The sequence below is a fragment of the Chiloscyllium plagiosum genome, chromosome 2 (genome assembly GCF_004010195.1).
Source record: "Chiloscyllium plagiosum isolate BGI_BamShark_2017 chromosome 2, ASM401019v2, whole genome shotgun sequence".
Classification (NCBI taxonomy): Eukaryota; Metazoa; Chordata; class Chondrichthyes; order Orectolobiformes; family Hemiscylliidae; genus Chiloscyllium; species Chiloscyllium plagiosum.
Window position 1 is genome coordinate 86,124,649 of NC_057711.1, and position 14,568 is coordinate 86,139,216.

Genomic DNA, 14,568 nt, shown 5'->3' on the forward strand with positions numbered 1-14,568 from the left:
TGGGAAGAGGTGTAATCCAGGTAGCTGTGGGAGTCGGTGGGTTTGTAAAAACAATCTTGGTGTCAAGTCGGTCGTTATTAATGGAGATGAAGAGGTCCAGGAAGGGGATGGAGGTGTCAGAGATGGCCCAGGTAAATTTAAGGTCAGGGTGGAATGTGTTGGTGAAGTTGATGAATTGCTCAACCTCCTCACGGGAGCATGAGGTGGCGCCAATGCAGTCATCAAAGTATCGGAGGAAGAGGTGGGGAGTGGTGCTGGTGTAATTACGGAAGATGGACTGTTCTGTGGTGGAACTGGTCTTCCTGGGAGCAGATACGGCGGAGGGGGAGGAATTGGGAATACGGGATGTTTTCTGTGGTGGAATTGGTCCTCCTGGGAGTTTTTATCTAGATACGGCTAATTGTGGGCGGCACGGTGGCACAGTGGTTAGCACTGCTGCTTCACAGCGCCAGAGACCCGGGTTCAATTCCCGCCTCCGACGACTGACTGTGTGGAGTTTGCACATTGTCCCCGTGTCTGCGTGGGTTTCCTCCGGGTGCTCCGGTTTCCTCCCACAATCCAAAAGATGTGCAGGTCAGGTGAATTGGATTTTTTTTCTTTTGAATATCACAACAAATACAAAACCAAACAATTCAAACCAAAACAAGCCCACTAATTACATAGATAAATAAATAATAACTAATAACTAAGCTTAAAAAAAGCAAAATCTTAATAATAATAATAATAATCATAAGCCAGCTCAGCGAAACAAAGCAATAGCCCTCGATCATCGAGCGCATAAGTTTACACATATTCATATGTTCATAGTTCCTCCTGTCTAGATACCAGACTCATTACATAGAATTGCCATGGCTATATAAAGGCTCTTATTAGTATGGTGGACAAATCTGTACCATGGTAGTCCAAAAAGGGTCTCCACATCTTCTAGAACTTCTCAGTTTTAAAGTGCACCATACTCGTAAGAAAGTCCAAGGGGATGTGTTTCATGACTAGCTTATGCCAGCCGGGGGATTTTCCGCCACCCATCCTAATAGAATGTTCTTTCTGACACAAAAAGTAAGGAGACTGAAAAGCCTTTTTTTTTTGTACGCATCTAATGAAAGTGGATTAATAAAGCCAAGAAGAAGACATACCGGGTCCATCTCCACCTCCATCCCCAAGGCCTTCTCTATTTCGCCTACCACAGTGCTCCAGTATGTCTGCAGTCTCTGGCAGGACCAGAAGCAATGAGTAAGCGTTGCCATGCTCGCTTTACATTTAGGAGAAAGTGAGGACTGCAGATGCTGGAGATCAGAGCTGAAAAATGTATTGCTGGAAAAGCGCATCATGTCAGGCAGCATCCAAGGAATGAAGAAGGGCTTATGCCCGAAACGTCGATTCTCCTGCTCCTTGGATGCTGCCTGACCTGCTGTGCTTTTCCAGCAACACATTTTTCAGCTCGCTTTACATTTAGGACACATTGGAGATGCTCCCGCTTTAGGTTTAGTGAGGTGGTCTGGGGCCAGATGGACCCTGTGAAGAATCTTCAATTGCAAGGCATTTTTCCAGATATCCTGCCATATTTCAGAAGATATCTCAACGTCCAACTCCCTCTCCCATACTTTACAGAGCCGTTCGACCTCGTCTGAGGGATCCTCACCCAATAAATGATAAGCGTTACTAACAGATAATGTACCCTCAATACTCAACACCCTCTCCTCCATGTCGGACCTATAAGGATCAGTTAGAAGTGGGGTGGACTCTTTTTGTATGAAATTTCTAATTTGAAATAAATGAAAGAGGTCCCTACTGGGCAATTCATATTTCTGAGCCAACTGGTCAAAGGACATCAGTATATCCTGTTTGAATAAATCACCCAGGCAAGACATGCCCCTAGCTGCCCATAGTTTAAACACAGAGTCCATCATCCCTGACTGAAAGCCCGGCATGCCAACTATGGGTGTCAAAAACGATGTTTTGGCAATATTGCCCTCACCCTGACAAATTGCCCTCCATGACTTGACAGTATTGATGACTATTTAGCTATAGCAATATTCCTTAACTGTTCTCATTTTGTCCAAGAACAGCAGGCTTATAAGGGGGCATTTTCCCTGCGATGCTTCGATGTCCAATCAAAGTGAGTGAGGGTTACCCCCGGGTCCAATCATTCACATATGATAGAAATGAGCTTAACTGATAGTTTTGAATATCTGGGAGGCCCACTCCTCCCAGTCTGTAAGGGAGCTGCAATTTAGTCAATTTAATTAGGGTCACTTGCAATACCAGATAAAAGAACTGAACCAGCCGTTCAGTCTTCTAAATATTTGCTTAGTGAAAAGCAGAGGAAGCATTCGCATAGGATACAACAATATGTCACCCATCCCTTAACATAACTTAGAGATTAAAGATAAATACTCTATCCATTCCGGACATCATTTCATGCAACTTATTACCAGAAAGGAGACTCCACCAAGTCCTTTTTAAAGAAAAGCAAACCTGAACAGCTCTGTCCTCTACGCTTATTCGGCCGTTCGAGTTAAGTCAACGTGTTCACAAAGTTCATCGCTTTCTCTGCTGAGTCAAACAAATGTATGAATCCATTATGATTGATCCGAAGCACTGCTGGATGTGTTAGAGAATACTGGATCCCAAGCTCTCTCAATCTCGTCTTGACATCATTGTAGGACTTCCTTTTCCAGGCCACTGCCAGCGAAAAGTCTTGAAAAACGTGACCCTGGAACTGCCACATCCCAACGCCCTCAGGTCCCTCCCCTGGGCTCTAGAGGCTTCCAAAGGCTGACCCTCTGCTTGTCTTTATAATGATGGAACCTTACCAGGACAGAGTGTGGGAGCTGATCCACACCTGGCTATCGTGCAGTGATCCGGTGGGCTCTTTCAATTGTTATCCTTCCCCTTTTACCCTCCAAACCAAGGAACTCGGGGAACCATTTCTCGAAGAACTCCACCGGCTGCTCACCTTTGCTCCCCTCCAGTAAGCCAACAAACATGCAGGTTATTTTTTCTGCCCCTGTTATCAAGATCGTCTACCAGATCCAACAGACCATGGATTTGTGTTTCCAGGGTTTCATTCTGGCTCTTGGAGGAGTCAGTCTCTGCCTCTATCGCTGCAGCCCGGTGCTCAAGCTCATCGGTCCTTTTTCCCAGGTCTTGCAGCATAGCAGATACAGGAGCCAGTTTCTCTCAAATTTTTTCCTGGATCTGCCTCCCCAGGACCTTGCGAGATTTGGCCAGCTCCTCAACTAGGGTCTGGTGAGTGAGCAAACCTGCTGCTTCAGAGGGCTGGGCCGTGGCCCTGGCCCCGGCCCCGGCCCCGCGTGAGTCTCCTCCTTTTCTCGGCTTTCTCCATCTGCAAGGACAAAGGTCAGTCCGTTTTTGCAGGTCTCTAGCTCCTTTACTGTGTTTTTAATCAGTAAAGTGTATGGGATGGGTTCTAGCTCTGTCAGGTTGGTGTTTCAGCGTGAAGCCCAGCAAACGCGATCCTAACAGGACACCATCATCTTGGATTCCTCAACTCTGAGGTTGGTTCATAAGTACGGGATATTTGTAAGTTGGGTGTTCGTAACCTGGGGACTTTCTGTAGTTCTTTATTTTTCTACTTATTCCATGGAGGTACTGCTTAACTTGTTAAATTTTGTTTCTTTTTTTTTTACCTAGGTACCTTTGTACGTAAGATCTCGACTAAGAACTCAGCTCTCGCCAATATACTTTGCCCCAGACCAACATAGCAATTTAACTCCAATTTTATAATATACACATTGCTAACAATATAAATTTGAAAGATCGCTTAGTTTGGTCTGTTGGGCGGCACAGTGGGACAATGGGTAGCATTGCTGCCTCACAGCGCCTGAGACCCGGGTTCAATTCCCGCCTCAGGCGACTGACTGGAGTTTGCATGTTCTCCCCGTGTCTGCATGGGTTTCCTCCGGGTGCTCCAGTTTCCTCCCACAGTCCAAAGATGTGCAGGCCAAGTGAATTGGCCATGCTAAATTGCCCGTAGTGTTAGGTATGGGGTAAATGTAGGGGCATGGGTGGGTTGCGCTTTGGCGGGTCGGTGTGGACTTGTTGGGCCGAAGGGTCTGTTTCCATGCTGTAATGTAATGTAATCTAAAAAAAAATCTAAGATGGTACAATGTGTGGCAACATTATGCACTTTTCACTGTACTCCTGTACTTCTGTATTTGAGTACACGTGGTAGTTAAATCTAAATCATTCTTTTATGTACTTCTGACGTTAGAAGCTAGACACAGTAGCATGTGTTCTCTTCACATTTTAAGCAAAGGTGTCAGAGGAGAGGAACACCTGTGCTTGGAGCTTGGCAGAGTTCTAACCAACATTATAACTCAGCTCTCGCCAATGTACTTTGCCCCAGACCAACATAGCAATTTAACTCCAATTTTATAATATACACATTGCTAACAATATAAATTTGAAAGATCGCTTAGTTTGGTCTGTTGGGCATTTTGATCATTTGGGTTACAGACTGAAAATGTGGAAGGGAGTGAATGAGAAGTGAGAATGCTTTTGGTCTCCATTTGGACATGTGGGCTCATGAAATATAATTTTATCACTTGGTGGCCAGGACCCAGAACTGCAGCTGATCCTGAGTAGCCACTACTTTTTTGCCAAAATCCCACTCCTCGCCTAGTTGTATTTCATTACTACCATTTTGAAAGAAAACATCTCAATGGGCGGTCAGTGCGGCAATGTAAGCTATCTAATTTAAGGTGACTGGCATTTTTCATGAAAATGGCAAGGTAGGCATGAAATCAATTAATCTTCCTTGGAGCTGGCCACTCTGATTATGGAAGAACATCATAACACAATGCCCTGTGACATCAACCTATCTGTTTTAAGGTAGTCTCCACAATTCTGTGTGCAGTCATTGTTAATGTTCATGGAAGACATAGTGGTGCGTCTCACATTAACTGCTTTGCTCAATGATCCTCTTTTGGATCATAAGAAACAGCATGTATGTCCAGCTGAGCAGAGTTAGGAGAGAGCTTGCCTATTGATGCCAACTATACATCCCAATTCCTGCCTCAATCATATCTGGGGCATCATGATACATTGCAATGGTGCACAATCAAAAATTCATTCCCTCTGAAGAATCATTATCCATGACTTCCACTGATTACTGTTGTAGATAGTAATTCCCTACTGGAGAAAACAGATTACCAGTGACAAGGTGCAAATGTTGCAATTCATTACTGTAATCTTTTTATTTATTAATAGGTAGGATATGGCATCGTTCATAAAGCCATTATTTATTGCCCATTGCTAATTAGGAAAATGCTGGTGAATAGTTAGGAAGGGAGTTTGTGAATTTTTATTCATGACAGTGAAGGAGTAGCAATATAATTTCATTTCAGCTGGTGATGATGGTGTTTTCATCCTGTGTCTTTCTAAATAATAGAGGTTGCAAGTTTGGAGGGTGCAGTCTGTCACCCATCTCCAATGGCCCTTTTACTCAGTAGCTTGTTAAAGTTCTAGAGTCAAATATGGGGCAGACTAGATAAGGATGACTCATTTCATTAGTGAACTAGATGTGTTTCACAATAATTGAAGTTCGTTTCATGGTCACGTCACTGAGACTAGCTTTTAGTTTGGGCTCTTATTGAATTCACATTCCATCATCTGCCATGATGGGATTCGAACCTAAGTACCCAGCACATTATTCTGAGACTCTGGATTACTAGCCCAGTAACATCACAGCAATGGCACAATCTTCCTTTGAATGGGCTGTTAAAATCATACTGCACTCATTGTTCAAACAGGACAGTAGGACTAAATGCTTTGGACATATGTACTAGTGATATATAATTGTGTTATCTGGTGCAGTATGATTACACTGATTTTGAGCACATCCTCTATGTGCATATCATAGATGAAATGACTGAATGACCATCTCTGGTTTTCTCACCCTCATCTTAAGTCCTCTCTTGTGGAAAGAGCAAAAGAACAGAGTAATGAGTGAATGCAATGGTATGTGTTCAGCTGATGGATTGAATTCATTCGATGAATATAAGTATCAGGAAAAGGCTTGAAATCGCAGATGAATGGTGGAGGCAAGTCAAAAGGTGAGGATGTGAGGATATGAGGAAATGAATGGGAAAGTAAAAGGGGATATGATTGGAAGTGTATATGCACGATAATGTGATGAAGTAAACCAAGCAGTGTATAGGTGAATCTGTATGCAACTTACTTGATCTAACAAGATCATTAAATTAGATCAGGCTTCTTCATCTGCTGCTGAAAGAGCATTCCCTTTCAGATTCTCATCTCCCCACAGCTTCAGATAAGTGAGGCAGCTCGGCCAATCCCATTGCTTCCATTTGTTTCAGCTGTAGCTTCTCCAAATTCCATCTTTAGATTGACCCTGTCATGCTTATGCTTATTCTCATCCTGCTAAACCCAGAAGTAAAATGCCAAAAAGCTTGTCTGTGAAATACCACTAAACTTGCAGGTTTGCCACGTGACATTGATCATCTCAATACATCTTGAAATTAATACCAGGACTATATCTCTCAATCTGTGGCACGCTCCTCCTTCCTGGTAGTCTGCATGAGATCAGGAACTCATCATTTGAACCTGTGAATCCAAATGTTTAGTTTCTGATCCCACTTAGTCTACCAGAAAGGTGCAAAGCACAAATGAGCTGCTTCTGATGGAGACAGCAAATTGAAATCAAATCAACCGACTCATATGCTTTGTTTGCTGTTTAACTCAAAACAGAACAAGGATAGCCCTGTATTCCATCTCGGTTCTCATTTTCTTGGATTGAGTACAATGGTGAAGGTAGAGCCAAAAGGAATGAATGAATGTTAAAAAATGTATTGGCTTTGGGATTTTTCCCCCAAGGTGATATTTTGCAATTCCTTTAGCTGTTCTTATCTCCAGTGTCCTTTACTTGTCCAACCCAGTTCTGATGTGGACCTGATCTCTTGTGCCTACTGAACTGACATCAGTTGCTATATTACATACTGGCTCAGTTCAGCAGGAACAGGAGTTGGGCCCATAAACTACACTGTTCAGAAGACTGCATTTGTAGCAATCACTGGGAAAGGAAGAAAAGAAAACCAGCCAATCCAATAGTGTTTCAAGCTTAGTCCTGTAGCTAAGCTATTGTTTAAGGTGGTTCCTGTTTGTATTGATGCAATAAACCTCTTATTTTGTGTTTGTTAGGAATGTTGCAGTGTGGTGAATAAACAAGCTAGCAGTGGAGATGACTGCATTCGGCTTATATTGTCCTTTTCAAAATCTAAATTCTCAGTATTTTGGAATTATTTTGTATTTTACACCTTAATTAACTCAATTTCAAACATAGTAACATTCACTCGGGAAAACTGCATTAACTCTATATGTATTTTATAGAATTATCTATTGAAAAGAATATAGACAAAAATGCCTCTTCCGGATTGCTTCTGCTGGTAATTCCGAGCTTCAGGGTTCCCATTCATATGCCTTTGAGGAAGACAGAAAACTTTGATATAGTTATATACCTGCTCTTTGTGAATGGCACTGTAAAAAAAGAAAATGAAGACTTTCTTTGGTTAAATTTGATTAAATATTTCAGAGTAAGTTTAAATGGGTAGAGATATTTATTTTAAAAAATGGATCTTTTTCTAATTTTTTAAACAAATCTCTCTCTACTCTGACCAGCAGTTTTTAAGCAGTTTTTCAAAACCCCTTTATTAACTAGAGGGGCCATATTTCCCCACTCCTTTGTGAATCCTGACATTATAAAAGCCAAAATAACACTTATATAGTAAATCAGAAGTGGGGACAATCTTTAGATGCATGTGAGGAAGGCACACTTCATAACAGAGACATGCTTGCAAGCACACACGAACAAGCGTGAGTCAGAACCAAAAAGGATAAAAACATTCCATTTTGAACAACTTGACTACAAAGTATTATGATTGGAGCTGGTGTTAATACTTAGGCAGGTTAGATCCCAGGCTGAATTCAAGCTTGATGGATCATTTCATTTTTGTTTTTAATTGAATGATCTTTCACTGAATCACAAACGCTTAATGCAGGAGACTCATGGTTAACAATAAAATGGAAAAGAAATGACAACAAAATAATCTAAACTATTAACATATACCACAATTTTAAAGATTTTGCAACACATGGTAAAATACCCATTAATCTGCAAACCACTCCTTTATGGTACCACTATAGAAAATGTTCTTTTCTTTCACATCTATGGGGTTCAATTTGACTGTGGCTTCAATTCCTCATCTTCAGAATGTAAGAGCCTTTTCCTGGGGCCTTTATACCACTGAGTTTAGACTTTCAAATAAGCTCTTCACAATTTTAACCAAATACGTCTAGTCTGGAAATTTTACACTTAAACCCCTTATACGGAGTAAACCTCTTTCTGAACAGACCTAAAAGTCCATTCTTTTGTTGGGAGCAACAGTCAGCTTCAGCCAAGACTGCTGAAAAGCTGCCCCAAACTGAAACTAAGAAGTTTTCTTCCAAGCTGAGGATGTTTCTCATAAGGCCAAAATAATAATTCCAGAATCTTCCATCTGAAAGCTTAATGCTGTTTACTGTTTATTTTGTTCACTCATAAACTCTTTTAATGTAAATAAAACCCCACTGTTCTCAAGAGAGTCTCGTCTACTACTGTGTTTTAAAAGAAATCACTATGGCTACAGAATATTTACAATTCAATCATTAAATTACTCAGGCACACAGAATAAAAATCCAAAGTAAGTATGTTACAATATCCATTAAACACTGTCTTACATCACAAAAGCAACTGAAGAACACCAGTTTTCTGATATCTTTATTTATCTCTCCTATGTTGCAAAATTTGAAAGGGTTCAGAAAAGAATGACAAGGATGTTGCCAGGTTTGGATGGTTTGAGCCATAGGGACATGCTGAATAGGCTGGGGCTATATTTTCCTGGAGCATCGAAGGCTGAGGTGTGACATTATAGAAGTTTATCAATTCATGAGGGCCATGGATAGGGTGAACAGACAAGGTCTTTTTCCGTGGTAGAGGAATCCAAACCTCGAAGGCTTAGGCTCAAAGTGAGAGGAGAAAGATTTAAAAGAGTCCAAAGGGGCAACTTCTTCACACAGAGGATGGTGCGTGTATGGAATGAGCTGCCAGAGGAAGTTGTGGAGGCTAGTACAATTAAAATATTTAAAAGGCATCTGGATGGGTACACGAATAGAAAGGGTTTAAAGGGATATAGGCCAAATACTGGCAAATGGGACTGGAGTAATTTAGGATATCTTGGCATGGACAAGTTGGACTGAAGGGTCTGTAGGCCTGGGCAAGTCTCAGTCTGAGGATAAATCTGTCGGTATTGCTGCACCTTATCTACAGCATTCAGCTTTTTGAAACCTACAAAGGAACTGCTGACAAATATTAAAAGGAGAGAGGGATGCAAATTGCAACCAAATATTAATAATGTGAGTAAATAAAGCAGTCATCTTAATGGTAATGTTGATTTTGTTTTTAGAATCTAATCAAAGGTATTGTACTTTTTTCCAGTGTTGCATAATAAAAAAAAGTGTCCTTTAGCTGACACTAAGCAACACCATGACTAGTCTGTCATTTGTTTTCTCACACCAAGATGTCAACATCCACCACCAGGCTTTTGCAGGTATGGCTTAGTCCATTCAATTTTTCCACTAGTGTTGCATAATACCCACCATTTCATGTTCATATTTTTAAACACATGACACGTCCCTGTAATGATGAAACATTGCTTTACTCCTCCGTGAGCAGTGCCACTAGTGAAGACATCCTGATGAAAGGTTCCGAGCTGAAACGTTGACCCGTCTTCTCCTCTGATGCAGTTTGACGTGCTGTGTTTTTTCCAGCTCCACTCTTTATCCACTCTTGACTCTTCAGCTGCAGTTCTCATACATCCTACTAGTGAAAAAATAAAGCCTCGGGGAAATATTGGACAATTATAAAATAAACGATATTACACAAGCAAGTTTCCTGTTGTCAATGTTGAAATTGAATTCTTTCTAGCAAACGTATAAATACATCTCGAAAGAGAACATGTGCAATAAGTTTCTCAGTGAAAATAAATGCAACATAAATTATAATTAGGCTAGCATTTGGAATTATTTATTCAATATTCAGTAAGTGACTTGATTGTAAAGTCCAGTTTTTTTTTAAGTGGACCTACTAGTGGAAATTACAACCCGAATATACATACTTCTCATATACTTTATTCATTGTTTAGTCAATAAAATAGTTTTAATTTTCACATCTAAACTTGCAAATTGAATAGGCAGGGAAACAAAAGATTACTTTTCAGCAATAAAAGATCTTTAGTTGATTTTTTAAAATCAATGCTTTTTTGTTGAAATAAAGAGGACAGAATGTCACAGCTGTGAACAAACACTGTGTACTAGGGACTAGTTGAATGGTTGAAAAATGAAGGGATTATGCTACAGCTAAAATACTTAAATGACACAATATTACATCATTCATTTACTAATGTGTAATAAAAAGACAGTAGAAATCAAGCTGCATCAGTTGGGAGTAGATCCCTGAATCAAAATAAAACTATGATCTTTATTTGTAGCAACAGTTAACCACTGTGTATATCTGAAAGTGTCGAACCTTATAACAACAATCTTGTTTGGAACCTGCATTTTTGAACAACATGTCAGAATGCAGGATAAGTATACTGAATTTAACTGTGAAAATGGGCCTTCAAATTCTATTTTCAGTTGTCAGTTTACAATGGTCACCTGATGTTGGTCATGGAACTTCACGGACTCTTGAATCATTACCCCAAAGTTCATTTCCTGAAAAGTTGCTTTGAGTGCAATACCCTCTTCAGGTTATAATTACAGCCTGTAGATCTGAATAAAATACTAAATGAAAGTGGACACTCACTGAAGTGCTGTATAGAGAAAGAAGTAGATTTTTTGAGTTTAAACGGTTTTTCCATTCCAAGTGTATTTGATTATATATTTTTTTTCAACTGAGATTCTCATTTCCTGGTTATACGTATATTTTTAAATCCCGACATTACTGTCAAACAGCAGTAGTGCTTATTTATTCCCCAGCACCCATGTCGTGTGTGCAGGTGTAGGACGTACTGAAAGAATGAATGCAGAAATCTTTATTCATATTCCACCACCAGGAAGAAAAGAAACACCCGAGTGGCCAGTTACAAGCAGTGCTCAAAAGCTGGTTATATTCAGCTAGTTAATCAGCATATTAGCAATATATACTTGATTGGGTTGAGTGAATATTTAAGTTGTGATTGAGTGCTGATCAAGTGGGCTGCTTTGTCCTTGATGGTGTCATTTTTCTTGAATGCTGTTAAAGTGGACTTATGCAAGCAAGTGGAGACCATTCCATCACATGACATTTGTTGTAGAAAGTGGAAAGATTCGGGGGAGTCAGAAAGTGAGCCACTATAGATTTTATCGTGATATGAGTATTTGTTGCCCACCCCTAATTCCCCTCAAGAAGACTGAACTGCCTTCTTGAACTGTTACAGTCCACTTGGTGTAGGTACACTTATAGTTCTATTAAAAAGGGAGTCCTGGTATGCTGACTCATTGATGATGAAGGATGACAGTATAATTCTAAGTCAGAGGGTTCTGTGGACTGGAGAGGAAAATGGAGGATTATTGCCCGATTATGAGCTAGCACACAGGTGCAACTAATGAAATGTTGGCCCTTATTGCAAGTGGATTGGAGTATATGTAGAGAAGTCTCACTACAACTGTAAAACAGTGTTGGTGAGACCACATCTGGAGTTTTGCGAGTAGTTCTGTTAGAGCTCATACATTTCAATGAGAGTCCAAGTCCAGTCGTAGGTTCAGGCAACCTTTATTGTGATACACATACCAGTTAAACCTTCAGATCTTCATAACAAAAAGGCACGCAAAAAGTTTCTAAGTAGCTTATTTTATGCAGCTCGAGCTCAAAGTGCACACGTACCTTTGTATTTTATTGGTCAGCAAAGCTGAGTTATCCAACTGTGATTGGATCTTTGGTACAGCATTTTATGTCAGCAATTTTGCTGTTGTGTCCTGCTTGGACTGTTTTGTTCTTAACCTGAAGGAAGTACTGACATGCTTAGCAATTTCAGTGTATACACTGTATTCAAGTACATTTCTTCTGAAGCATTTGCCAGCTGCACCATTGTTATTGCCAAGTAATTGGATACTTACCTCTCACTATGCAGCTTTTAAATTCCCTACTAACCTCATTGCAGGAAATACAAAAGAATATTGACTTTTAGTAATTATTATTATAGCAGTTCCAACAAAGTTATGTGAACAGATTGAATAAATAATTCAAGAGACTCACCAATAAAATGTAGTGTGAGATGTTCTTATCTGTATCCTATGCATAAATAAATGCAGCTGCATATTCTATCTCCGTTCTGTTACCTTGAGTCTACAGAGCTACTATTGTAATATTTGTGAAGACTACATCAAGCAAATATTTTCCCAAACTAGTCTGCAGTTTTCTGCTGCATTAGCTATGGACAGCCTTCGGCCATTTTGTGCTGGTCAGTCATAGGAAGCCTTGACCCCTTATTAAGGAAGGATATTGTTTCATTGGAGGCATTTCAGAGAAGGTTCTTTAGGATGATCTCTGATATGGAGGGAATGGCTAATGAGTAAGGACTAAACAGAATGGGACTCTATTCACTCAAGTTGAGAAGAATGAGAGGCAATCTCATTGAGACATATATATTAAGGGGCTTGACAGGGTAAATGCTGAGATGTTTCCGCTCGTGGGAGAGTCTGTGACTAGAGGGGACTGTCTCAGAATAAAAGGACATTGATTTAAGACTGAGATAAGGAGGAATTTCTTCTGTCAGAGAATTAAGAATTGTTGTGAGCCCTTTCCACAGAGGTGTGCAGAGTACTTGTGTATAAGACTAAGATAGTCAGATTCTTGATCAGCTGGGAAATTGAGGATTATAGGGAAAAGGCAGGAAAGTGGAATGAGGAATATCAGATCAGCAATGAACCTATGAATGGCAGGAGACTCACTGGGCTGAACGGCCTATTCCTGTTCCTTATGATCTTCTGATTTGCTGGATCAAAGTCCTAGAATCCTGCTGGAATAGGGTGGAAGCGGGACCAGAAAGGATGGGTACTGAGATTGGAGCCAATGGAAAATGGGGAAAGTAAACTAAAACAAGGAACTGCTGAAGATCTGAAAAAAAGTTAACATTTTCAGTCTCCTGATCTTTGCCCAGAACGTGGGGGAAATGGGAAAGGGTTTGAGGGACCGTGGTTTAGATTCTGACAGTTGCTTATTTCCATAGCTGAGTTAACTCCAGTTACTCAGAAGGGAAGGGTGAAGAAGAGCAGAGCCGTAGTAATTGGGGACTCGATAGTTAGGGGCACAGATAGGCGGTTTTGTGGGAACGAGAGAGACTCACGTTTGGTATGTTGCCTCCCAGGTGCAAGGGTACATGATGTCTCTGATCGTGTTTTCCGGGTCCTGGAGGGGGAGGGGGAGAGCCCGAAGTCGTGGTCCATATTGGCACCAACGACATAGGTAGGAGGAGTGCCGAGGATGTTAGACAGGCTTTCAGGGAGCTAGGTTGGAAGCTCAGAGTTAGAACGAACAGAGTTGTTGTCTCTGGTTTGTTACCCGTGCCACGGATAGAGATTCGAGGAATAGGGAAAGAGAACACTTAAATGCGTGGCTACAGGGATGGTGCAGGAGGGAGGGATTCCAGTATTTGGATAACTGGGGTTCTTTCTGGGGACGGTGGGACCTCTATAAACAGGATGGTCTACACCTGAAACTGAGGGGCACCAGTATCCTTGGGGGGAGGTTCGCTAGTGCTCTTCGGGGGGGTTTAAACTAACTCTGCAGGGGCATGGGAACCAGACTGTAGCTTTAGGGTGCAGGACCTGGAGTGTAGGGAGGTTAGGAACATGGCACCAATTTCCAAGGAGGGTGTCTGTAAACAGGAAAGTGGCTTGAAGTGTGTATACTTCAATGCAAGAAGTATACGAAATAAGGTAGGTGAACTTGCAGCGTGGGTAGGTACCTGGGACTTCGATGTTGTGGCTATTACGGAGACATGGCTAGAACAGGGACAGGATTGGCAGTTGCGGGTTCCAGGATTTAAATGTTTTAGTAGGGACAGAGGTGGGTCAGAGTGGAGTTGTTCGGCCAAATGGCCTATTTCCACACTGTAGGGATTCCATGATAAAAGTAGGAAAGGTCCACATTTTTTGCATTCAAACTCGACCATCCATGAAACATGAGTTCTCTCCATTTATCATGTTGGTGCTTTCAGTTCTTCTCTACAATAGGTTTTACTGAAAACTCACTGAACTGGTTGGCCAAATTCATAACTCATGCTTTCTCATCACTTGTGTAGCTGTACAACTGAATGGAGAGAAACTGCAGAAAGTTTGGGAGAAGATTTGTAGCTCGGGTGCTCGTTGTTGTGGTTCTGTTCGCCGAGCTGGGAATTTGTGTTGCAGACGTTTCGTCCCCTGTCTAGGTGACATCCTCAGTGCTTGGGAGCCTCCTGTGAAGCACTTCTGTGATCTTTCCTCCGGCATTTATAGTGGCCTGTCTCTGCC

General features: G+C 41.2%; 1 protein-coding gene across 3 annotated transcripts in view; it reads left to right on the forward strand.

The window, feature by feature from the left end:
- The window catches only part of LOC122561552 (aminopeptidase O (putative)), a 399,666-nt gene extending 389,711 nt beyond the window's left edge, over positions 1-9,955 (forward strand). For 2 of the 3 annotated variants that reach the window (XM_043713375.1, XM_043713330.1), the window contains one exon: positions 9,515-9,955. The gene's annotated coding sequence lies outside the window, so the exon portion shown is untranslated. The remainder of the gene's footprint in view (positions 1-9,514) is intronic. The other variant, XR_006315040.1, reaches the window with a different exon arrangement.
- The last annotated feature ends 4,613 nt before the right edge of the window (positions 9,956-14,568 follow it).